Source organism: Marmota monax, unplaced genomic scaffold, assembly GCF_021218885.2.
Source record: "Marmota monax isolate L192 unplaced genomic scaffold, Marmota_monax_Labrador192_F-V1.1 WCK01_AAM20220418_F8-fsc00024, whole genome shotgun sequence".
In the NCBI taxonomy this organism is placed as follows: Eukaryota; Metazoa; Chordata; class Mammalia; order Rodentia; family Sciuridae; genus Marmota; species Marmota monax.
In genome coordinates this window covers 7051573-7075919 of record NW_026695224.1, presented here as the reverse complement: position 1 = coordinate 7075919, position 24347 = coordinate 7051573, and the positions used below count along the sequence as shown (strand labels likewise).

The following is a 24347-nucleotide window of genomic DNA, read 5'->3' as shown; positions in this document are numbered from 1 at the left end:
CGGTAGAGAGGGAAGGAGGGGCGGAGACTTGGCTGGTTCAGCACAGACAAATCTCTTCATTTTTCCAGACTGGAAAAAGCTGTTTGGGCTGTGCACATTTGCAGAGAGTCACGGTATTTACTACGCTTCCTGGCTCAACAGATTTCTTTTTGTCATTCAGTCAAACGCAGCTTGTATTTTTCAGAGCAAGAGATGAACAGACTGTGGGGGACCTTCCTCCACGTTGTGTTCAAAAACACATCACGAGTGACTCAAAAAGCCCAGCCGCTTGGGCAGCAGGGGTGGGTGGGGTGGCACGCTGCAGAGACAAAGACCTGTGTTTAGACAAATGCTGTCTTCCCCCTTGGAGGTACGCAGTGACATTCTTTTCCCAGCACACATTTTTCTGAGCAACTGTAATAACAAACGGCTAGGCTAGGAACCAGTTCCTGCAGTTGACATGCGCCTCTTGGTTATCCACGTTGATGGAGGTGTGGGTAGGGTATAGGAGAGAGATAATCAAGAAAAGTGGTTAATAATAGTAATATATTTTTCAAAAAATCTCTTCTTGCCAAAAGAGGCCTTCTAAGATGTTTCTACCCTTAGGACACCTTTCTTTTTTTGGGGGGGCAGGGTACCGGGGATTGAACTCAGGGGCACTGAGCCACATCCCCAGGCCTTTTTTGTGTTTTATTTTACAGACAGGGTCTCACTGAGTTGCTTAGTGCCTTGCTTTTTGCTGAAGCTAGGTTTGAACTGCTGAGCCTCCAGCCTCAGCCTCTGGAGTTGCTGGGATTACAGGCCTGTGCCACCAAGCCTGGCAGAACACTCTTCTGACAGCAATTGAACACTTCTGATACTAAATGTGTGGGGTTTCCTCCCCCCCTCCCCCGTGCATAATCCATTCTCTAATACCAGCCGGTAAACCTACAATTTAATTCAATTCTGACACTACCTGAAGTTAGCAAGAGATCCCACAGGGGTTAAGAGCTCGGCCCCACAGGCTGCCCCCATTTCAGATGCCAATCATTATGCCCCAGACTTGTAACCAACAAATGGGCTATACATTCAGGGGATTCCCACAACTCTTCTTTGAGTTTAATAAATAATTTGCCAAACAGGTTCTTGGAACTCAGGGAAACACTTTACTTATGTTTTGCAATTTATTATAAAGGTCACAAATCAGAACAGCCAAATGAAAGAGAGATACTGGACAAGGTATGGGGGTGGGGAGGGTGCAGGAAGCTTCCAAGTCCTCTCTACCCCAACGCTGTCCCAGAACTTTTTTGTGTTCACCACCCAGGATGCTCCCCCAGTTTAATTGTAGAAGAGTTTTTACATACTTTAATCTCTAGCCTTCCCCTTCTCTTTCCAGAGGAAGGTGGGTGTGTGGGGCTCAAAGTTCCGACCCTCTAATCACTAGAAGTTTTGGGTGACCAGCCCCAACAGGAGGCTACCTAGGGACTCCACCCTAACTGAATTAGCATAAACTGAGTGTGGTTGAAAGGGGCTCATTATGAATGACAAAAGACTCTCCTAGCACTGGGAAAGTTTGTAGGGTTTAGGAGCTCTTAAGGCAGATTCAAAAGGGGGGGGGATGGAGACAAAGACCAAATATATTTGTGTATTATATTACCTTGCCTAAGCAGAGTTCAGTACCAGAAGTGATTCCGGCCAGAAGTCAGATCACAAAAGTCTGTGGAAACATTTTACGCTAAAAAATGAATTTAATCCAATAACACCAATGGAATGTGGGCAAGGTATATAGTAATAGGGGCAAAGGTGTCTAAGCCGGACACAGATTGTCATGTACTCTGTATTTGCTTCTGTTTATTTATTTGTTTGTTTTTTATTTTATTTTTATTTTCAGTACTGGGGATTGAACTCAGGGCCTGGAGCATGCTAGGTAAGCACTCTATCATCACTGTGCTACAGTCCCTACCTTTTTAATTTTCTATTTATTTATTTTTGATACTAGGGATTGAACCTAGGGGTGTATTACCCCTGAGCTACATCCCTAGTTCTTGTTATTTTTTATTTTCAGACAGGGTCTCACTAAATTGCTTGGGGCCTGGATAAATTGCTGAGGCTGGCCTCTCGTTTGCAATCCTCCAGCCACAGCCTTGAGTTGCTGGGATTAGAGACATGCTCCCTGGTGCCTGGGCGTGTTTTATTTTGAGAGTGTCACTGCTAAATGGCCCAGGATGGTTTCAAACCTGTAATCCTCCTGCCTTAGCCTCCCAAGTAGCTAGGATTACAGGGTTGTGCCACTGAGCTCTGCTACACTTTACACTTTTAACAGAAAATGATGTGTGAGCCCAATAGCAGTCTATGGTGGAATTTAGGCACCAAGGATGAGACAAATAGAGGAAGGAGGAGAGCTTTCCCAGGCCCCCCTCACGTCATACTCCAAGTCTCCTGTGTGGGTAATACAAGCCAAACAACCACACCAGAAGCACAGTCATCTAATCCTGCTCAAACAACCTCGGAGTCATGCTGCCCCAGAATTTTAGAGTAGAAGCCTCATTTCCAGAAATGACATAATGACATATTCAGGCAACCTCTGACCTTTCCAGACAGGAGAAGGGTAAATAAACTTATACCTCCAGCAATACAGGCTAGGATCACCTAGCCCTGTAAGAAAACCTCTAATCTCTCCTCCTCTTCTCTGGGTTGGTAAAGCACAATATCATCCTGCATTAATTTAAAGAGAAAAGGGCCCACCCAGACTTCTCAAACCTGCTTCTGAGTCAGGAGCCATGGGGATTTAGGAGAGAGGAAGCAGGAGGGAAGTAGGTAAGGATCTTTAAGGGACAAGGGGATTGGGGGAGATACAAATGCTATATAGTCCAAATTGACTATGCCAGGGCTGGCTGGCTGGCTTTCTTTTTCTTTTAAAAGATTATTATCGGTACTGGCAACAAAAGAAAAGAATAATGACCAAAGAGTACAAAGTTTCAGTTGGATAGGAGGAATAAGATTTAGTGGCCTATTGCACAGAATGGTGACCACAATAATAATACATTGTACACTTTACAATTGCTTTTAAAAAAAGTAGACTTTAAATGCTTTCACCACACACGCACAAGATGATAACTATCTGAGATGACCTATTTGTTAACTGGCCTGATTTAATCATTCCACATTTTAAATGTGTATCAAAACATGACTCTGGCTGGGCAAAGTGGCACCTGTCTATAATCCTGGCTAATGGAGAGGCTGAGGCGAGAGGATCAAAAATTGGAGGTCAGCCTCAGCAATTTAATGAGACTCTGTCTAGAAACAAACAAACAAACAAACAAATGGCTGGGGATGTAGCACAGTGGTAGAGTAAATGCCCCTGTATTCCATCGTAGTAACAGCCAAAAAAAAGACAAATATATGTAATTATTATTTGTGAACTAAAAGTAAGCTTTAAGGGGCTGGAGATGCAGCTCAGTGGTAGAGTGCTTGTCTATCCAAGCACTTGGATAGACAAGGCCTTGGGTTTGATCCCAGTTTTTAAATTAATAAATAAAATAAATTTCAGTATGGTGGTATAGCTGAGTGGTAGAGCATGTGACGGGCCCTTAGTTTGATCCTCAGCACCCGCCACCACATGCATACTTCAGACATGTAAAAACAAATAAATGACTTAAAAAGACAAAATGTACATCATGAAAATTAAAGATCATTTATGCATCAAAAAGTAATGTCAAGTTGGGCATGGTGGCATAGGGCCGTAATGCCATTGGCTGGGAGGCTAATGCAGGAAGATCATGAGTTCAAAGCCAGCCTCAGCAACTTAGCAAGGCCCTAAGTAACTCAGAGAGAACATATCTTTAAATAAAATATCAAAAAAGGGCTGGGGATGTGGCTCCATGGTTAAGTGCCCCTGGGTTTAATCCCTGGTACCAAAAAAAAAAAAAAAAAAAAAAAAAAGGTAATATCATGCCAGGTGTGATGGTACATGCTTATAATCCCAGTGATTTAGGAGGCTGAGGCAGGAGGATCTTAAGTTTGAAGCCAGCCTCAGCAATAGTGGAACCCTGTCTCAAAATTAAAAAATAAACTGGGCATGGGCTTGGGTTGTGGCTCAGTGGTAGAGCACTTGCCTAGCATGTGTGAGGCACTGGGCTTAATTCTCAGCACTGCATATAAAATAAAATAATCAATCAATCAATCAATCAATAAGCACGCTGGGCATAGTGGCAGACACCTATAATCCCAGTGGTTTGGGAGGCTGAGGCAGGAGGATCATGAGTTCAAAGCCAAGCCTTAGCAATTTAGGGAGGCCCTAAGTTACTTAGCAAGACCTGGTTTCAAAATAAAAATTAAAAAGGTCTGGGGATGTAGTTCAGTGGTTAAGAATGAACATATCATATCATCCCACATCCATTAGAATGATATCAAAAAACAAAAATAAAAACACAAAAAATAATAATATTAACTTATTATTAGGATATAAAGAAATCTGAAACCACTACACACTGTTGGTGGAATTGTAAAAAGGTACACCTGTATTTGAGTCCTCAGAAAGTTAAAAGCAGAATTACCAGGGTTGGGGATAAAGCTCGGTAATAGTCCAGTTGTCTAGCATGCGGGAGGCCCTGGGTAAGATCCCCAGTACCAAAAAGGAAAGAAAGAAAGAACGAAAAACAGTCACTATATGACTTAACAATTTTACTACTGGGTACATTACATTATATAAATTGAAAAAAGGATAATATTTGCACACTTGTGCTCATAGAGGCATTATTTACAATAGTCAAGAAGCAGAAGCAACCCACGTGTCCATCAAGGAATGAATGGTAAGCAAAGCATAAAATATGCACACAATGGAATATTATCAGGCCTTAGAAGGACGGAAATTCTACATGGAAGCGCCTTGAGGACACTATGTAAAGTAAAATAAACAAGTCACAAAAAGACAAACACTGTGGAATTCCACTTAGATGAGATACCTGAAGTAGTCATATACAGAGACAGTGAAATGGTTGTTACCAGGAACTGGGAGGAAGGGTATGTGGAGAGTTACTGTTTAGAGGGTACAGAGTTTCAATTTAGAGAGTACAGAGTTTCAATTTTACAAGATGAAAAGAAAATGGAAATGGATGGTGGCAATGGTTGCACCACATTATGAACCCACCACCACTGAATTCTACAATTACAAATGGCATGATGGCAAATTTTAAGTTAGGTGTAGTGGGGGGGGGCAGAGTACAGGGGGGATTGAACCCAGGGGCACTCAGCCAGGAAGCCTCATCCCCAGCCCTATTGTATTTAGAGTCAGAGTCTCACTGAGTAGCCTAGCGCCTTGCCATTGCTGAGGCTGGCTTTGAACAGGATCCTCCTGTCTCAGCCTCCCAAACCACTGGGATTATAGGTGTGAGCCACCACGCCCCACTTACATTAGGTGTATTTTTTTTTTTAAGAGAGAGAGAGAGAGAGAGAGAGAGAGAGAGAGAGAGAGAGAGAGAGAGAGAGAATTTTTTTTAATATTTTTTTTTTTTTTTAGTTTTCGGTGGACACAACATCTTTGTTTGTATGTGGTGCTGAGGATCGAACCCAGGCCGCTTGAGCCACACCCCCAGCCCACATTAGGTGTATTTTAACACACACACACAAAATTGGGGGTGGGGGGGTGGGGGTGGGTAAAAAGCTGGAATCCCAAATAAAATTAACAACAAACAACTTGTTAAGGATGGAACTCAGTGCCATAGTACTTGCCTAACTTGTGGAAGGCTCTAGGTTTGATCTCCAGCACCTCAAAAGAAAAAGAAGAGAGGAAAAAGAAAAAGAGAAGAAACAACACAAAAACCTGTTACAGGTTTCTTTTCCAAAGTCAATATACAGGGATGGGAAACGCATTTCAGTTGCTATGGAAATGGGAGTTGGCTGGGGTTTGCAGGAGCAGCAGCTGGAGTGAGACAAGTAAGTGGCCAGGAAGCTGGCCCTGTGACAGAGGGGGCTTCCTGCTGGGATAAGACAACAACAGGCAGGGAGGGGGAGGTCTCTGCTTCCCCCACTTCTCCTTTTTTTATCCCCCCATCCCCACTCCAAACTGGGGATTGAAACCCAGGGGCATTCTACCATGGAGTTATATCCCTGGACATTTTATTTTTTTAATATTTTAGTTGTAAATGGATACAATACCTTTATTTATTGTTTTTTTTTTTTTTTAAATGTGGTGCTGAGGATAGAACTAAGTGCCTCACACATGCTAGGCAAGAGCTCTATCACTGAGCCATGACCCCAGCCCCACCTGGACCTTTTAAATTTTAATTCTCACAAAGTTGCCCGGTCTGACCTCAAATTTCAATCCTCCTGCCTTAGCCTCCCGGGTCGCTGGGATTATAGGTGTGTACCACTATCCCACCACCACCACCCTGGTTAGGCACTCTGAATTGTGCAGACATTTGGAGTGATAGCGAATGGGGCGTGGGGGTGTGTGTGACTATGCTGCATATGTATCATGGAGCACAGGGGAATGCCTGAGTGGGACTGGCTGTAACACTGTGTCTCCTCACCTTTTTTTCCAAACATAACTCTTCAAACTGATCTATGCCAGAAACACAAGATTGTTACAGGGTTGGCAGGACTTGGGGGGTGGTGGTGGGGGAGTTAAATTGCTGATTCTTTTTCCTCTGTACTCACTCCTAGGGGACTGGGTCTATTTCAGAGCCCCATGGCACTGAGGATCTGGGGTCTTCTAGCTTAAGATTTCAAAAGTGTCTTCAAAAGTGGTGATGCCTGCCTGTAATCCCAGTGACTCAGGAGGCCAAGGCAGGAGAATGGAAAGTTCGAGACCAGCCTGAGCAATTTAGCCAGGCTCTCAGCAACTTAGTGAGACTCAATCCCATAATACAAAATTAAAAGGGCTCAGTGGTAAAGCACCCTTGGTTCACTCTCCACCCTTAAAAAAAAAAGTGTCTGTGTGTTCTCAGCATTCTTTCTAGAGATGTCTTGATTAGACCTAGGGTGATGAAGACCCTTTGATGGGTCTCTTAGCAGGGCCGACCTCAGGGAAAATAATGGTTTTCCTATTTGTATCCCAGTAAATGAAACTTTCCTTGGATCATATTGAGGGTGAGTTGGCAAGCGGACCTCACATTTGTAAGGGACTTGAACCTCAAACTGAGGTGTGTGTGTGTGTGTGTGTGTGTGTGTGTGTGTGTGTTAGGCTGGCTTCAAATGCCTAGGGTCATAGAATCCTCCTGCCTCAGCCTCCAGAGTAGCAGAGACTACAGGAATGCGCCACCTTGCCTGGCTTTTCACACTTAGGCTTTTTAATCATTCTATAGCCTGATTGCTCTCTATTATGTACTGCCCCTGGGTCACAGTGAGAGAATAAAAACAAAACAAAACAAACAAACAAAAAAAAAAAACACTACCATTTTGCTGTCCTATTCATATTCCTTCAACTTTTCTATCAGGAGCCTCAAAAAGTGGAATTGAGCATTAAGAACAAAATACTTAGGAATAAACTTAATCAAGGAGGAGAAAGACTTGTTCATTGAACACTGTAAAACACGTTGCTGAAAGAAGTTAAAGAAGACATAAATAAACCTGGCATGATGGTGCACACCTGTAATCCCCGAGACTCAACTCAGAAGGCTGAGGTAGTGGGATCACAAAGTTCCCGGCCAGCGTTGGCAATTTAATGAAACCCTGTATCATAATTAAAGGAAAAAAAAAAAAGGTCAAAAGGAAAGGGGCTAAGGACGTAGCTCAGTGGAAAGTGCTTTCTAGCACGTTGAGTCCCAGAGTTCCATTCTCATTAATGCAAAAAACAAACGAACAAAAGACATAAACAAGTAGAAAGATCACTGTTTTGAAGACCATTTAGAGATGTCAGTACTACTCACAGTGGTCTACAGATTCAGTGTAATCAAAAACTATCAAAATCCCAATGATAGGGGTGGGGTTGTGGTTCAGTGGTAGAGTGCTCACCTAGCATGCATGAGGCACTGGGTTCAATACTCAGCACCACATAAATATAAAATAAAGATATTGTGTCCACCTAAAACTAAAAAATAAATATTAAAAAAAATAAAAGAAATAAAAGAATCCATACTTAATTTCAAGGGATCCCCAAATAAAGCTACATAATCAGAACAACATGATATTGGCATAGAGAGAAGCCTCTAGACCAACGAAAGATGATAGAGACCCCAGAAACAAACACTTGCATATTTGGGCAAATGATTTTCATTAGGGTACCAAGACCATTCGTTGGGGAAGGGACATTTCTTTTCAACAAATGATGCTGGGAAAACTATATTCATATGCAAAAGAATGAAACTGTACCCTTATCTTACATTATATATAAAAATTGACTCAAAATAGATAAAAAACCTAAACATAAGAGCTAAAACTATAAAGCTCTTAGAAGCATAAGAGAAACTTTATGACATTGCACAATGATTTCTTTTCTTTCTTTTCTTTTTTTGGTACTGGAGATTGAACCCAGGGGTGCTCTACCACTGAGCCACATCCTCAGCCCTTTTATTTTTTATTTTGAGATAGGGTCTCACTAAATTGCCCACTCTGTCCATGAACTTGTGATCCTCCTACCTCAGCCTCCAGAGTCACTGGGATTACAGGTGTGTGTCACTGCGCCTGGCTGGCAATGATTTCTTGAGTACAACACTAAAAGCACAGACAACAAAAGAAAAAAGCTAAACTGAACTTCATCAAAACTTCTGTTCAAATGGAATAATCAACAGAGTGAAAGGTCAATTCACAGATGGGAATAAGTCTTTGCAATCATATTTGATAAAGGACTGATAACAAGGCTATATAAAGAACTACAATTCGCTAGGTGAGGTGGTGTTTCAGCTACTCAGGAGGCTAGGGTAGGAGGAGCTCAAGTTTGAGGCCAGTCTCAACAACTTAGCAAGACCTTGTCTCAAAATAAAAAAAATTAAAGGGGCTGAGTATCCCCTGGGTTCAGTGTACAGTACTGCGGGGGGCGGGGGGGGTGTAGAAATATAACTCAACAAACAATAAAACAAAACAAAAACCCAGCCTGATTAAAATACAAGTTAAGGACTTGAATAGACATTTCTCCAAAGAAGACATTCAATTGGACAACAAGCACAGGAAAAGATTGTTCAACACTGTTAATCATTAAGAAAATGCAAATCAAAACTACAATGAGGGACTGGGGGTGTCCCTCAGAGGTAGAGTGCTTGCCTAGGATACAGAAGATTCTGGGTTAATACCCAGGAGCAAATAGAAGATAAAATAAAGATGGCAAAATTTTTGTCATGTATATTCTACCACCATAAAATTTATAAGTACATACAGATAAAGTCGTGTAAGTGATCCAAGGGGCAGCCGCAATCTCTGAGTTCTGCCCTTCCAGGCTGCACAGTTAGGCCCAGTCAGTACCAGAGTTTTTCCTCTACTTCCTTTGTCTTGTCAAAACTTACCACAGGTGCAAAGGAGCCCACAGGCCCTTACGGGAGGTCAGCATGTGCAAGTGGGAGAGAAAGGTGAGGACTGAGCACCTAGAAAGGACGTCCGTGCACCTAGCTTTGATACAGGGCTAAGGTGATGAAAGGGTGTAAGACAAGAGTCGGGCAGTGGGTGCTCTGGCAGTTCCAGGGGGGAGAGGGGACTTGCTGCTTGGCTTTTGGGTGGTGTCACAGAGAAGGGGCAGTTAAGTGGACTGGAGGGAATGAGGATGTGCAGATGTGTGAGCTCCTGGGGGCACACTGGGCAAGGGTGTGTTTGGCTGGAGTGTGGTGTGTCTGAGAGGTAGAGATGGAGAGAGGGCTGGGTGAGGAGGTGAAACTGAATGCCAGACGACAGTAATAACCTTGTTCACAGAGGGCATTATGTGCTTCATATCCAATAACCTTAAGGTGGCAATAGGAACTCTCTTTTTCAGGTGAGAAAGCTGAGGCTCAGGATGTTGAGCAGCTTGCCCAAGGGCATACCAAGCCAGCAGGAGAAGGAGCTTGGCTATGAACCAGGCTAACAGGAGTCCGGAATTTGAACCCAAGTAAGAAATACCTTGGGGACTGGAGATGTAGCTCCAGGTTGAGCGCTTGCCTCACATGCACTAGGTCCTGGGTTCAACTCTCAGCACTGAAAGGTGGGGGGCAGAGCCAAATATACTTTTGGTTGGGGATGTAGCTCAAGAGCACAGCAATTGTTAGAGTGTGCAAGGCCCTGGGTTCCATCCCTAGCAATACAGAAACACCCAACCAGCACCAAAAATGCGAATTTCATTCCCAAGAGCAAAGCTGGAATAAGTTAAACAATAAGACAACATTAAATTGGATTTTAACCCAGATTACAAAATAAATATCCATGAATCCATACTAATATAAATAAAAAGAAAAAAAATTTTTGAAATGCTGGAGATTGACTTTTTTTTTTTTTAAATAGTACTAGATGTTCTCTACCACTGAGCTCTCTCTGTAGCCCTTCATAGTTTACTTTAAGATAGGGTATTGCCAAGTTGCCTGGGTTGATCTCAACCTTGCCATCCTCCTACCTTAGCTTCCTGAGTAGCTGGGATTACAGGCATGCACCACCATGCCTGACTTAAAAAAAAGGGGAGTGGGGTGGGGACAGAAGAGCCAAATCTCCCACATGGCAGTATTCCAAGTAAATTATGTAGATACTCTCCCATAAAGGAAGAGCAATATAACTCCACATCCCCTTAAACCTAGGCTATCCACACTGACTTTCTTTCCAGAGCACAGAGTGGAGAAACCTGACAGACACTACCTCAGACAGCAATCCAAGTCGGTATCCATGGTGATAGCCATGTTTACAGTATATATGCTTGATATGTGATGCAAATGATATTTTACTTCTGTGGTCTTCCTTATTACAACCCATAACCCCAGAGTAATCATGAGAAACGTATGAGACCAATTCCAACACGGGGGGGACTCTATAATATTTCTGACCAGTATTACTCAAAACTGTCAAGGTCATTAGAAACAAGGATATTCTGAGAAAATGTTGCTTCTGAGGGCACAGGCCACCTTCCCTCTCAAGAGGCTCAAGGAGGCCTTCCTTACCAGCTCCACATGCCACAGATTCTCCATATGCATTTTATTTTTCTTTTAGTTAAGTCAAGATTCTCTATATGGGTAGAAAGAGAGGTCATGTAAATATGCAACTTTTTTTTTTTTTTTCCCCAATGCTGATGATCAAATCCAGGGCCTCACGAATGCTAGGCTAGTGTTCCAAAAGTAAAAATTCTGAGACAGGATTTCACTAAGTTTTGCCCACGCTGACCTTGAACTTGTGATCCTCATGCCTCAGCCTTCCAAGTAGCTGGAATTACAGGCATGCACCCCCATGCCTGGCCCCTGTACATTTTTTAAGGCTGACAAAAGTCCTGCTTGCTCCAAAATAATAATACTAACTCTTTAGTTAAGCATAACCAGTGTACAAATACAGCAAACTTTAGCCTGCTGCCCCCCAAAGTAGCAAACTCAGTGGTTTGTTGGGCTTAATGCCTAGGCTTCCTTTCCTGCCTCCTTGCTCTCTAGCACTCCTTATCTCTCAGACCTGTCAGAGGCGAGTGATAACAGTAGCAACAGTTTAAAATTGTGATGCTGCCAGTTCTACAACGAAACAGAATCCAACATCCCAGGAAACTGCCTCTCGGTTGCAAGAATTGTTACTGCAGGATACACAGTAAGTCACCTCCAAAATGTGAGGAGAGTGTCAGATATTAGTGGCATGCACACACAACGTCTATGATTACTGATCTGCAAAAGTCCTTATGGATGGAACAGGATGTGTCTCTGGACGAAGCCAGAAGAGCAAAGCCTGGAAATCAAATCAAGACTTGACAATGAAAAAAAAAAAAAAAGGCAGGTTGATTGTATTAACATAAACTGCAGAAATAAGATGCAGAGGAGAGAGAGAGAGAGAGAGAGAGAGAGAGAGAGAGAGAGAGAGATGATGTGATAGCTCAGAAGAGCAAGTCTGAGAGTCTGTCTTGTCTCCTACATTGTCCAGACTAATGGGAACTCTGAAAATCTACTTGAGTGTTACAGGCAGCTCTGAGGTCTGGCCAGAGCTTCCAGAAATACCCTCTTGATAAGGACCTTAAGGCTGGTCCAGGGAGCCAGAGGAAGTCAAAGGTTCAGTAATGGTTTAGTTGATATCTACCACGATCAAAGGGATGGGAAGTTGCCTTTCTGGGCTCTCCTATGAGGACGCAAGGATCCGAGACTATCTAGCTATCAAAATCATTCATCTTGCTCACCTTGCCTTGAGTCAGTGAATACCAGCCTTGGAACCAGAATTTGGCTTTCTGTATGGCCTTTCCCGCAGGGGAAAGAATGTGCTGACAGGTTGACAGAAGAGTTCCAGGCTGCTCTGCCATTCCTTCTCCCATTGTGATTTAATATATTTGTGGTCTGGCTTCCTCACCAGGCTCCTGTGAATTTGGTTAGTCTATCCTGATTAACTCCAAGTGCACTAAAGAATTCCCATCTCTGGACTGCAAAGAATTTGAACCGCCAACCCCCAGCCCCTTATGATGCTGGGCCCAAGGGGGTTCTCCTTGACTGAGCAGCAGGTCTTCCCACTGCACCCCCCACTCCTTCTTTTTTTCCCCCAGGGCCAGAGCTTCCAGAAATACCCTCTTGATAAAGGACCTTCAGGCTGGTCCAGGGTTGGCATTAAACCCAGGGCTTCACACATGACAGGCGAATGCTCTACTACTGAGCTACACTCCCGTGTTTGCCTCCCCCCTTGACTTCTTCTCATCAGTCACCCAACCACAGTCATCTCCCTGCACCCAGAATGAACTGTGGGACACTTGAAAGAAGAATGCGAGGGCAACAAAAACAACTTTCTAAGTTCTGCTGAAGAAAAAAAGAAAAAAGAGGAAAGAAACCCTCTGCTTGGGAGAAGATGCCAAGGACATGCAACAGAGAATAAGTGGAAGGAACTGGCAATATTCAATCCAGAGCAGAGAAGATCAGGAAAGCTAATCAGCTCCCTGTCATCCAATATCTAAAGGACTGTCGTGAAGAAAAAGGGACATATTTATTCTGGAGCTCCAGGAGAGAATATGCCAACCAAATTGTGCAGATTCAGGGAGACAGATAAAAAGAACATTTTAGGCCACTTTCTCTCTACCTTCAGTTATTCAAATATCACCTTCACTTTTTTTTTTTTTTTTTTTTGCACCAGGGATTGAATCCAAGGGCACTCGTGCACTGAGCCACATCCCCAGCCCTTTTTTTATTTTGTATTTTAAGACAGGGCCTCGCTAAGTTGCTGAGGGCTTCACCAAATTGCTGAGGCTGGCTTTGAACTCACAGTTCTCCTGTCTCAGCCTCCAGAGCTGTTGGGATTTCAGACATGGGCTACTGCCACAGCGCTCAGAACCTTTTTTTTTTTTTTTTTGGGGGGGGGGTCATATTTGTGAGAAGCAGTATAACACTGTGATAGAGATGTGGCTCTTTGGTATAGTGCTTGCCAAGCATGCAAGAGGCCCTGGTTCAGTCCCCTGCAGCCTCACCCCACCCCACCCAAACACACACAGGAATAAGACTACCTGCAACTCTGACACTTTTTTTTGGGGGGGAATGGTGGGGAGGGACACTGGGGATTGAACCCATGGGAGCTTAACCACACAAAGCCACATCCCCAGCCTATTTTTTTATTTACTTATAAAGAGAGACAAGGTCTTGAGACAGGGTCTTCCTGACTTGCTGAGGCTGGCTTTGAACTTGTGATCCTCCTGCCTCAGCCTCCTGAGTCACTGGGATTACAGGCATGTGCCACCTCGCCCAGCCTAACTATACAACTCTAGGCAAGTTCCTTAACTCCCTGTGCCTGTTTTCTCAGAAGCAAAATGGAGCTTATAATAGTACCTACCTTAAATAGTACTTAACCCATATGGTTGTGATGAGGATTAATTGAATTATACATGCAAAATGCTTAGAAGAGCAGCCAGAAGAGGATGCAAAGAAAGGAGAACTTTCATACACTGTTGGTAGGAATGTAAATTAGTACAGCCACTGTGGAGAACAGTATGGAGGTTCCTCAAAAAACCAGAAATAGAACTGCCATATGATCTAGCAATCCCACTACTGGGTATATATCCAAAAGAATGGGAATCAGTATGTCAAAGAGATAACTGAACTCTTGCATTTACTGCAGCACTATTCATGATAGCCAAGATAGGGAATCAATCTAGTTGTCCACTGATAGATGAGGGGGAATAGAAAAAAAAATGGTATACATGCACAATGGAATATTACTCAGCCATAAAAAAAGAACCCAATCTTGTTCTTTGTGGCAATGTGGATATTATGTTCTGTGACATGAGTCAGGCACTGGAACACAAAAACCATATGTTCTCATTTATATGGAAGCTAAAAAAAAGTTGATCTCATATGAGTAGAGTCCAATAGTGGTTATAAGAAGCTAGGAAGGGATAGGGGAGGCAGAGATGGAAGGAAGCTGGTGAATGGGCACAGGAGTACAGCTGCATTGGAAGAATAACTTCTAATGTTCTATAGCACAGGAGGTCAACTATGGTTGAAAATAATTGTATATTTCAAAATAGCTAATAAAGAGAATGTGTGTGTGTGTGTGTTTTATTGGGAATTGAACCCAGAGATACTTCACCACTGACCTACATCCCCAGCCTTTTTTCATTTATTATTTTGAGACAGGGTCTCGCCAAGTTGTCCAGGCTGGCCTCCTACTTGCAATCCTCCTGCCTGGGCCTCCAGAGTTGGTGGTATTACAGGTGGTATCAAGGTGCCTGGCTGCTAGAAGAGAGAATTTTGAATTTTCCCAACACAAAGAAATGATAAATGCTTGAGGTGATAGACATGACATAGTGAGTTAGGATAGAGAAAGAGAAATGCTGAATCTTAAAGGAAACACCACAGGCCATTGAGATACAAAAAGCTCACAGTTGTAAATCTTGTGCAAGGTGCCCTTTGCCCGTGCCCTTGTAAAATGAGGGAAATGTGGAAGGGTAGGGAAAACTATTTGTGTGGTGCTGGGGATCTAACCTGGGGCCTCATGCATGCTGGGAAAGTACTCTACTTTCTGAGCCATATCCATAGCCCCTATTAATTTATTTTGAAGGAAACTTATTTTTATTTTTTATTTTTTGGTGGAACTAGGGATGAGACCTAGGGCTTTGTGAATGCTAGGCAAACACTATACTGATAAGCCACACCCCCAGTCCTAATTTATATTACTTCTATAATAAAAAGTCAATAACACTGGTCATACATGGGAGGAAATTACAAAGATAAACATAACGTGATTAAATTATTACTTTTATTTTATTCTGGTGCTGGGGATTGAACCCAGAGCCTTGGGCAAAACTGTTACTGTTATAATGTTACTAAATTATTACAGTTACTCTTGCCAGTGGCACATGCTGAATGGAGGACTGCTGTCTTTTCAGTTCAAAGAGAGAAGAGCAAGTACTACCTGAGCCTTGCTGCATGCAGTTCGCTGAGACTTCTCATGGACCCGTCATAAGGAATTCAGTCTGGTAAGTTTGAGGAAGTGAAAGGCCCCTGTGGTTGGGGCACCTGCTCTGGGGAGCGAGGGCAGCCTGAGGGTGCTGGAGAGGCAGGAGGGCACCCTCAAGGAGAAGGTTCAACTGGGTACAGTGCTGCACAACTGTAATTCCAACTACTCTGGAGGCCGAGGCAGGAGGATCACACATTCGAGACCAGCCTGTGCAATTTTGCAAGACCGTGCCTCAAAATAAAATTTAAAAAGGGATGATGGGGGGGCTGGGGATGTGGCTCAAGTGGTAGCGCGCTCGCCTGGCATGCTTGCGGCCCGGGTTCGATCCTCAGCACCACATACAAACAAAGATGTTGTGTCCGCCAAAAACTAAAAAATAAATATTAAAATAAAAAAAAGAATTGTCATTTAAAAAAAAAAAAAAAAAAAAAAAAAAAAAAAAGGGATGATGGGGATGTAGCTCAGTGGTAGAGTGCCTCTGGGTTCAATCCCCAGCACCATAAATAAATAATAAATATAAGAAGTTTGAAAGTAAAAGAAAAAGGGATAGGGGTGTAGCTCAGTAGTAGAGTGCCTCTGAGTTCAATTCCAATCCCCAGTTCAGGGCGGAAAAAAATGAAGAGAGAGACGGCTTAATAGGAAACACCTTTCCTATTGTGAGACTCCAGAGTCCTTGGTGCTTGGTCTTCTCTTTGTGCCACATCAAATCATCTCACAAGGCACCCAGTGAGTGGTATGCCAGAAAGAACTGTCAGACGCACGTCCTAGCACATGAGGTGGGTGCTCCACCCACCCCTACTCCCCAGCGCATCCCTGAAGTTAAAGCAGACGCTTTCCAGATGCACTGGATGCCTCTGGCTTCTTTGCGCCTTAGGTCATGTTCTGGCTCCAGGGTGTGTACAACAGACATCAGAGGTATAGGCCAGATGTGTCAGGCAGAGCAGGCTCAGCAGCAGGCCTAAAGAGTGAGTTTAGAATTAGAGGAAATACCCCAGCTTCTTGGCCTCTTCTGGGATACCTTTATTTATTTATTTATGTGTTTATTTTTGTCCTGGAGATGGAACCCAAGCACTGAGCCTCCCTTCTAGTCCTTTCTAGTTTATTATGTTATTTCTACTGAGTTGCTGAGGCTGCCCTCGAACTTGCAATCCTCCTGCCTCAGCCTCCCAATTCTCTGGAATCACAGACCTGTGCCACTGTGCCCAGCACTTCTGGGTCACTGCTGAGACGTGTTCCACAGCCTGTCCAACTGTCGCTGAGGGATGGAGCCCGTGGCCCAGTGGTCCCTCACTCATCAGCACATCCTTTATTGGTCTTTTCCCTGCTTCGGTTCACTGCTCCCATTGGGCTTTCTGGGATCACTTCCCAAATAAATTTCTGGCACCTGGATCCTTGTCTCATGGTTTGCTTTTGGGGAAACTCCAACCGTGGCACGGTTTTAAATTTCTGATGATAGAACGAGTCGACCAATCAGCTGGTAAGTTCCAGTTTATTGGAACACTATAGAAACGGCTGAGGAAGTTCATTGGAGATACATGGGTCAGGGGCAATTCAAGTTGATGGGGATTCAGAATCCTTCAGCACCCCAGTCCTATGATTCAGGATCAAGAGTTGGCAAACCAGAGGGCTGGAGTTTGTAGCTCAGTGGTGGAGCGCTTGCCTAGCATGTGTGAGGCACTGGGTTCGATTCTCAGCACCACATACAAATAAATAAAAATAAAGTTCTATCAACAACTAAATATGTATATTAATTAAAAAAAAAAAGGGGGTCGGAAAACCACAGTCCATGGTTATATCCAGCCCACTGCCTGCCCTCATAAAGCCTGTAAGCTAAGAAGAGCTTTTCAATTTTTAATGGTTGAAAAGAATTAAAAGAAGAAAAACAATCTGGTGTGGTGGCACTTGCCTGTTCATAGTAATTTGGGATACTAAGGCCATCGGGGGCAAGTTAGCCAGATCCTGTCTCAAAATAAAATTTAAAAAGGCCTAAGGGATCTAGCTAAGTGGTAGAGCATCCCTGGGCTCAATCCCCAGTGCTAATAAATAAATAAATAAATAAATAAATAAATAAATAAATACACACACACACACTTTTTGACACATGAAAATTATCTGAAACAGCAGGTATGGTACCACACATGCCTATAGCCTCGGCTGGCTACCAGGGAGGCTGAGGCAGAAGAGTCACTTGAGTTCAAGAATTTGATGTTAGTTTGGGAAACACAGTGAGATCCCAACTCAAAAAAGAAAAAAGAATTCTAAATTTGGGGTTGTGGTTATAGTTCAGTGGTAGAATACTTGCCTAACATGTACAAGGCACTATGTTTAATCCCCAGCACCCCCAAAAGTAAAGCCCCCCCCATGTTATATGATACCCAAACTTTACTGTCTATAAAGTTTTATTAGCATACACCTGTTTACATACCCTCTATGGTAGCTTTTTTTTTTTTTTTTTTTTTTTGGTACTAGGTATTGAACCTACAGGCACCTAACCACTGAGCCACACCCCCATCCCCAGCCCTTTTTATTTTTTATTTTGAGACAGGGTCTTGCTAAATTCCTGAGGCTGGCCTTGAACTTGTGTTCCTCCTGCCTCAGCCTCCCAAGCCACTGGGATTACAGACATGCACCACCATACATGGCTTCTATGGCTGCTTTCGTACCATAAAGCAGAGTTGAGAAGTTGCAGCTGAAACTATAAAGTCCACAAGACTCTGAATATTTACCAGCCAGACCTTTACAGAAGAAGTTTGCTGATCCTTGTTCAAGATCATTTTCCTGCAGGAACAAAAGGCCTGGTTGCTCCATTGAGGGCAAGGCCCACCCCAGACCAAGTATTTAGTGAGCAGTTTGAATAAAACTTTCCATTTCCTCTCTGAACATCTCTATGACACCCTCAATGCTCCTTCCACTTTCTGCAGGTATCCAGGACTCTTTCACTGAGGCATTAATGTCTTTATACCAGGAATATTTTCATGTTGAAAAGGACAGAGCCGAGCTTAGCGAAGCATGCTTGTAATCTCAGCTACTCAGGAAGTTAAGGCAGGAGGATCACTTCAGCTCACAAGTTCAAGATCAGCTGGAGCAATATAGTGAGATACGTCTCAAAAAAAAAAAAAAAAAGAAAAAGAAAAGAAAAGAAAAAGAAAAAAAGACCTGAGAACTTTTCTTCTCTACACTCTGCCACTGTCTCAGGTGATTTCACCCAAGCTTGATGGCTTTTTTTTTTGCCACCACTTGGTTACTAATTTCTCCCCCAACCAAACCAAACCTCCAGCCCAGGACCATGATGAGAGATCTCTGATGAATAACCCAATATCCTCTCAACAGTAGATTGAGATGACGTGGGGGTGTTGCTACATATTAGCAGTAGAACTCTGCGTGAATCATTTAATAGCATGGTTCATCTATTTTGTTATATCTCAAAGGTGGAAACGATCCTGTGTGGCCTGCCAGTATTACTGTGCTAATCAGATGAGGTGAGAGCTGCCCACAAAAGTGTCACTTGCCCCCCCCCCCCCGGCCCCTGTCTACCACTCCAGCATATCATTGCATTATTGACTTCTGCTTCCTCTGACCCCCACAGGTCCTCCCCTCACATGCTCCTGGCCACCTCTAGCCCTTTGCACTTGGTATTCTTTCTGCCTGAAACACTTTTTTCCTCTCCCACCACCATCTGGCTGATGAATATATAACCTTTGTGTGGGGGGTGCTTTTATGTATATTACTGTTTAAAAACATTTCCCCCCTCATTTTTGTGCTTCTGGGGATTGAACCCAGGGACTTCAGCACACAAGCCAAGCACTCCACCACTGACCTACATTCCCAGCCCCAAGACATCTTTTTTCAATATATATCGTTTCATAACATTGAACTCAGACAACAGCTACAACTCATGCCTGAGTAAAGCTTATCTGACACGTGTTTTCTCCATAAGGCACGTCAAAATCTTCTTGTGCTCAGGACACCAGACAGTAATTCTAACACTAGGCTTGGGGACCACTTTAAACATCCAAGCCACCCATATGACACGTGCACACACATGCAAACCACCAAACAAACCACAGAAGGCTGGGTGTGGTGATGCATACCCGTAACCCCACTAACTCGGGAGGCTGAGGCAGGAGGATCACAAATTCAAACTTAGCCTTAGCAACTTACTGAGGCCCTAAGCAAGTTAGTCTTAAAATAAAAAAATAAAATAGGGCTGGGGATGTGGCTCAATGGTCAAGTGCCCTGGGTTCAATCCCCAGTATCAAAACCAAACAAAAACAAATCACAAAAAGGACATTTGTCTATATGGACGCTCCTCAACTTGCAATAGGGTTATATCCCAATAAACCTATACTGAAAATATTAAGTCAAGCAAGAAGCCCTGGTTCAATCCCCAATACCGCCAAAATTAACTAATTAATTAATTAAAGAAAAAGAGAAGAAAATATTGTAAGTTAGAAATAAATACCCAACCTGGGCTGGGGGGTGTGGCTTTGTGGTAGAGCACTTGCCTAGTATGTGTGAGGCCCTGGGTTTGATCCTCAGCACCTCATAAAAATAAATAAATAAAATAAAGATATTGTGTCCATCTGCAACTAAAAAATTAAAAATAAAATAAAATAGAATACCCAACCTCCTGAACATTACAGCTCAGCCACACAGTACACTGTGTATACAGTACTGACCATTTCCCTGTCATGATCCCATGATTGATAGGGCTGCAACTCGTGGCTGCTGTCCAGCATCCCTCAAAAAGTATGGTACTGCATATCTACCATCAGTTCAGGACAAGATCAAAATTCAGAATTTGGAGTATGGTTTCTACTGAAGGAGCAAGCATTGCTCTGACACTATCATAACACTGGAAAATTGTCACATCGGGCTGTCATAAGCCAGAGACTTCCTGTAGAGTGAGAGCTGGAACAAGAAGGGAGGACTTCCTTTGTTTGACCTCAGCTGAGAACATGTGTGTCGGTGACAACTTTTTTGTTGCTCTGCTAAGTTCATATGTGACTGGGAAAGTGCTGGGGATTTTGATCTGAGGGTTACAAACAAATTTTAGGGAGTCATGAATTTGCAAAGAATGGATCAACTGTACTTTCTTTTTGTTTCTCCTGTTCATTAGAGTGTGAATTCACTGAGGGTCTCCAGCATTTGGAAAACATCCTGGCATATGGTGGGGTCTCAATAATAAATATATTACCAATGAGGGAGGGAGTCAATTCAATGGAAATGCTTTACTCACGTTCAAGATGGACATAGATAGCCAAGCATTATATGGAGACCCCATTCACCTGCACCTGTGCTAAGTGTTGTCTTCCTATTCTTTAAGCAAGGGACCCACCAGGATACTGTTCTTTTGCACATGAATTGTCAAGGCAGTGTGCCTGGATTCTAATACAGAAGTTTGTCTAATTACTTATGTAATAAAGCAAGGGTTTTGGCCCCCTCTAAATCCCAGCATTCTCTCTTTGTACTGGGGATTGAACCCAGGGGCACTCCAGCACTGAACTACATCCCCAGACTGTTTTTGGGGGGAAGGGAGGCTACAGGGGATTAACCTTGGGGCAGGGATGCAACCACTGAGCCACATCCCCAGCCCTATTTTGTATTTTATTTAGAGACAGGGTCTCACCCAGTTTCTTACTGCCTGACTTTTGCTGAGGCTGGCTTTGATCCTCAGCCCCCCGGAGCCTTGAGATTACAGGCGGGTGCCACCAAGCTTGGCCTCCCCAAACCTTTTTATTTTTTATTTTAAGACAGGGCTTCCCCAAATTGCCAAGGCTGTCCTGACCTTGTGATCCTTCAGCCTCGGCCTCCCAGGTCCCTGGGATGGCAGGTATGTGCCACTTTCTTCAACTCTCAAGTGCAATACTTCTAGTCCTCATTTACTACCCTGTGGGTTATGGTGAGGGGTCAAAGTGGCAAAGCAGAGAAAGCGTTTAGAATTGTCTGGCACAGAGTGACTCCTCGGTAAACTCTGGCTTTCATTCTTAGTAATTCTCACAGTCACCCTAAGAGTTTTATATTACCATACCCATTTTGCAGATGAGGAAACTGAAGGTAAGGGTGGTTCAGTGAATTGTCTGGGGTCATACTTAAGGAAGAGGTGACTCTGTGGGACTCCAAGCCCTTGCTGGTAAAATTTTGCTTTTATATAAAACATAAGGCGTTGTTTTTACTAGTTTTAAGGTTCCTTACTCTGCCTGCTCAGTTACATTTTCCTGAACTTCTCTGGGATCAGGGTGGGACAGAAACCCATTCACTCCCCATCCTCCTGGAAACATTTTCCACTGTCCACATTGCTGTATTTTTGTTCCCTGTCCACTTTTTTTGGGGGGGTATTACTGGGGATTGAACCCAGGGGCACTTTACCACTGAGCTACATTCCCAGTCCTTTTGATTTTGAGTCAGGGCCTCCCTAAATTGTTATCCTCCTGCCTCAGGCTTCCAAGCCCCTGGGATTACAGGCATGCACTGGGAGCCAGCCCCTGCCCACTTCGGGGGCTTTCAGAACAAGTCCTGTTGGGAGTGGGGTTTTGACTGGTTACTTTGGGTTTGATAGCCCAAAGGCAGAGGTATATCCTTCTTCATGAAGGATAAGGAGATCATTTTAACCTGTAACTAAACATTCTCGGCCTTTCTCGAACTCTAGATCAATGATCTTCAAATCTGACTGTAAGCTGGAATCTTCTGGGAAGCTATTTTTTTTCCCTTCTTCGGAACTGGGGATTAAAACGAGGGCCTCCCATACGCACGCTAGACACTCTAACCCTGAGCCACATCACCAGCCTTTTTTTTTTTAAAGGAAAAAAAAAAATCGAGACAGTCTCAGCTAAGTTGCTGAGGGTCTCACTACATTGCCCAGGTGGGCCTCCAATTTGCGATCCTCCTTCCTCAGCTTCCGTAGTAGCTGGGATTACAGACAACTATGCCAAGCTCCCGGGGAAGCTTTCAATATCCAGATGTCCACGGCCCAACCCAGACCAATTACATCCGAGTCTCTGGGAGCAGGGGATGTTGAACTGGGGCGTCAGCATGTTTACTGCTCCCTGAGCCGTGCCAATATGCACCCAAGTTTGAGAAGTAGTGCTATGCACCCGACCAGCGCTCAGCTCCAGCGCTGGAGGCTTTTTGGACAGCAGTAACTCCCTTCTGCATTGGGGGCTTGCCGTGTGGGGATCTGAGCAAGCCTTCCAGAGGCCCGAGCTCAGGGAGGATGCTTGCCTGCAAACGACCTGGTGTTCTGCTCCGCTCTTAGGCCCAGCTCCGAGACTGCAGGACTCCCGATCCCCCTAGGCAACAACACTCTCCCACGTCTCTGTTTGTCTCTGCAGATCACAAGCAGCGTTCCGCGGCCGCCACGCTGCCCACCCCACCCTCGAAGATTCTAGGGAAATGCCCGCGACTCAGGAATCCTACCTTGGCTGCCGGCGCTGCCCTCCAGTCCTCGGAATCCTAGGACTCAGGTTCCATCTGTCTCTTTCGCCTGCGCCCAGGAGGCGCCCGCTAGAGCGCAGGCGCCACCTAGTGGGCACCGGGCGGCCGCGCGGAGACTGGGGCTGGGAGGTGGGAGTGCAGTGCAGGGCGGAAATGCAGGGCTTCCCACGTGGGCGGTTTTCCAATGCACTGCGAACCCAAGGGCGCAGATCCGGCCTGGGCGGGACCACCCTCGCCCGGGAGAGGGCCCTGGGACCTGAACTTGCTCTACATTTTCTTGGGAGCATGAACCAGACCCTAGCCCCTGGCGTAGTATCCATTCTGATTTTCCTGGCTGGGCTCAGGGATCTTTCGTTTCATCCAGCAGCCTTCATTGCACCGCAATTTGGCGTAACTTCTCTTAGCCATGCCAGGGGCATCAGAAAATGCAAAGGGCTTTTGCTCAAACCCAAGGAAGTCTTTCCTTTACCAGTAACCCTTTTTTCTTGACACCTCTCAACCCTGGCCAAAGTACCTTGTTCCCTCCATTCGCATTCAGCTTAGTTAAACATCCACTCTGTGTCCATCCCTGTACTGTCAGAGAGACACAATGGGGCGCCACAGGAGTTGGCAACCCCAGTAGTGTTTCTCACCCGGGTGCCATTGACACTTCTTTGAATGGGGCCCATCCTGGTACTGGAGGCCATTAAGTATCCCCGTCTTCTTACCATTGAAGGCCAGCACCCATCCTTCATCATTGTGACACGAAAAGCTCCCCATCCCATTTCCAGTTGTCTCCTTGGGTGGAGGGAGCACTATAATTTATTACCTGATAATTGGGTTCAGATGACACTTAATGAAAGGGAATGTCCCATTGCCAGATATTGAGAGTAGTGGGGACCCTCAGCCACCTCCCTTTTCTAAGGCTCCCAGTTTTTTTTTTTTTTTTTTTTTTTTTTTTTTAATGAAGACATGGCAAAACAGTTACAAAACTGGTGGACTAGCTGGGCATGGTGAACACACCTGTAATTCCAGCTACTTGGGAAGCTTTGGCAGGAAGATTTCAAGTTGAAGGCCTGTGCAATTTATCCAGACCCTGTCTCAAAATCAAATAAAAAGGGCCGGGGATGTAGCTCAGTGGTAGAGTACTTACCTAGCATGCACAAAGTCCTGGGAGCAATCCCCAGTAACACACACACACAGCAAAAAAAAAGGGGGGGGCAGGCAGTGGGCTGTTTAGCATTTTACATTTCGGTTTTTTGTTTTTTTTGTTTTTTTAGTTCAACAAACATTAACTGAGCACCTGCTGTATGTCAGATATTTCTACAAGGGATATATGGAAGAACAAAATGCAAAAATCGCTGTCCTGGTTGAATTCACTTTTAATGTAACATTTTTCTTTATTTTATTTTTTTGTGGTGCTGAGGACTGAACTCAGTGCCTCACACATGCAAGGCAAGTGCTCAACCACTGAGCTA

The 24347-nt window shown here is 44.1% G+C and overlaps 1 protein-coding gene across 1 annotated transcript in view; it reads right to left on the bottom strand.

Moving 5' to 3' along the window:
* Positions 1-22989, bottom strand: part of Chd9 (chromodomain helicase DNA binding protein 9) — a 248012-nt gene extending 225023 nt beyond the window's left edge. The window contains exon 1 of the mRNA XM_046434314.2: positions 22873-22989. The gene's annotated coding sequence lies outside the window, so the exon portion shown is untranslated. The remainder of the gene's footprint in view (positions 1-22872) is intronic.
* Positions 22990-24347: the final 1358 nt, after the last annotated feature.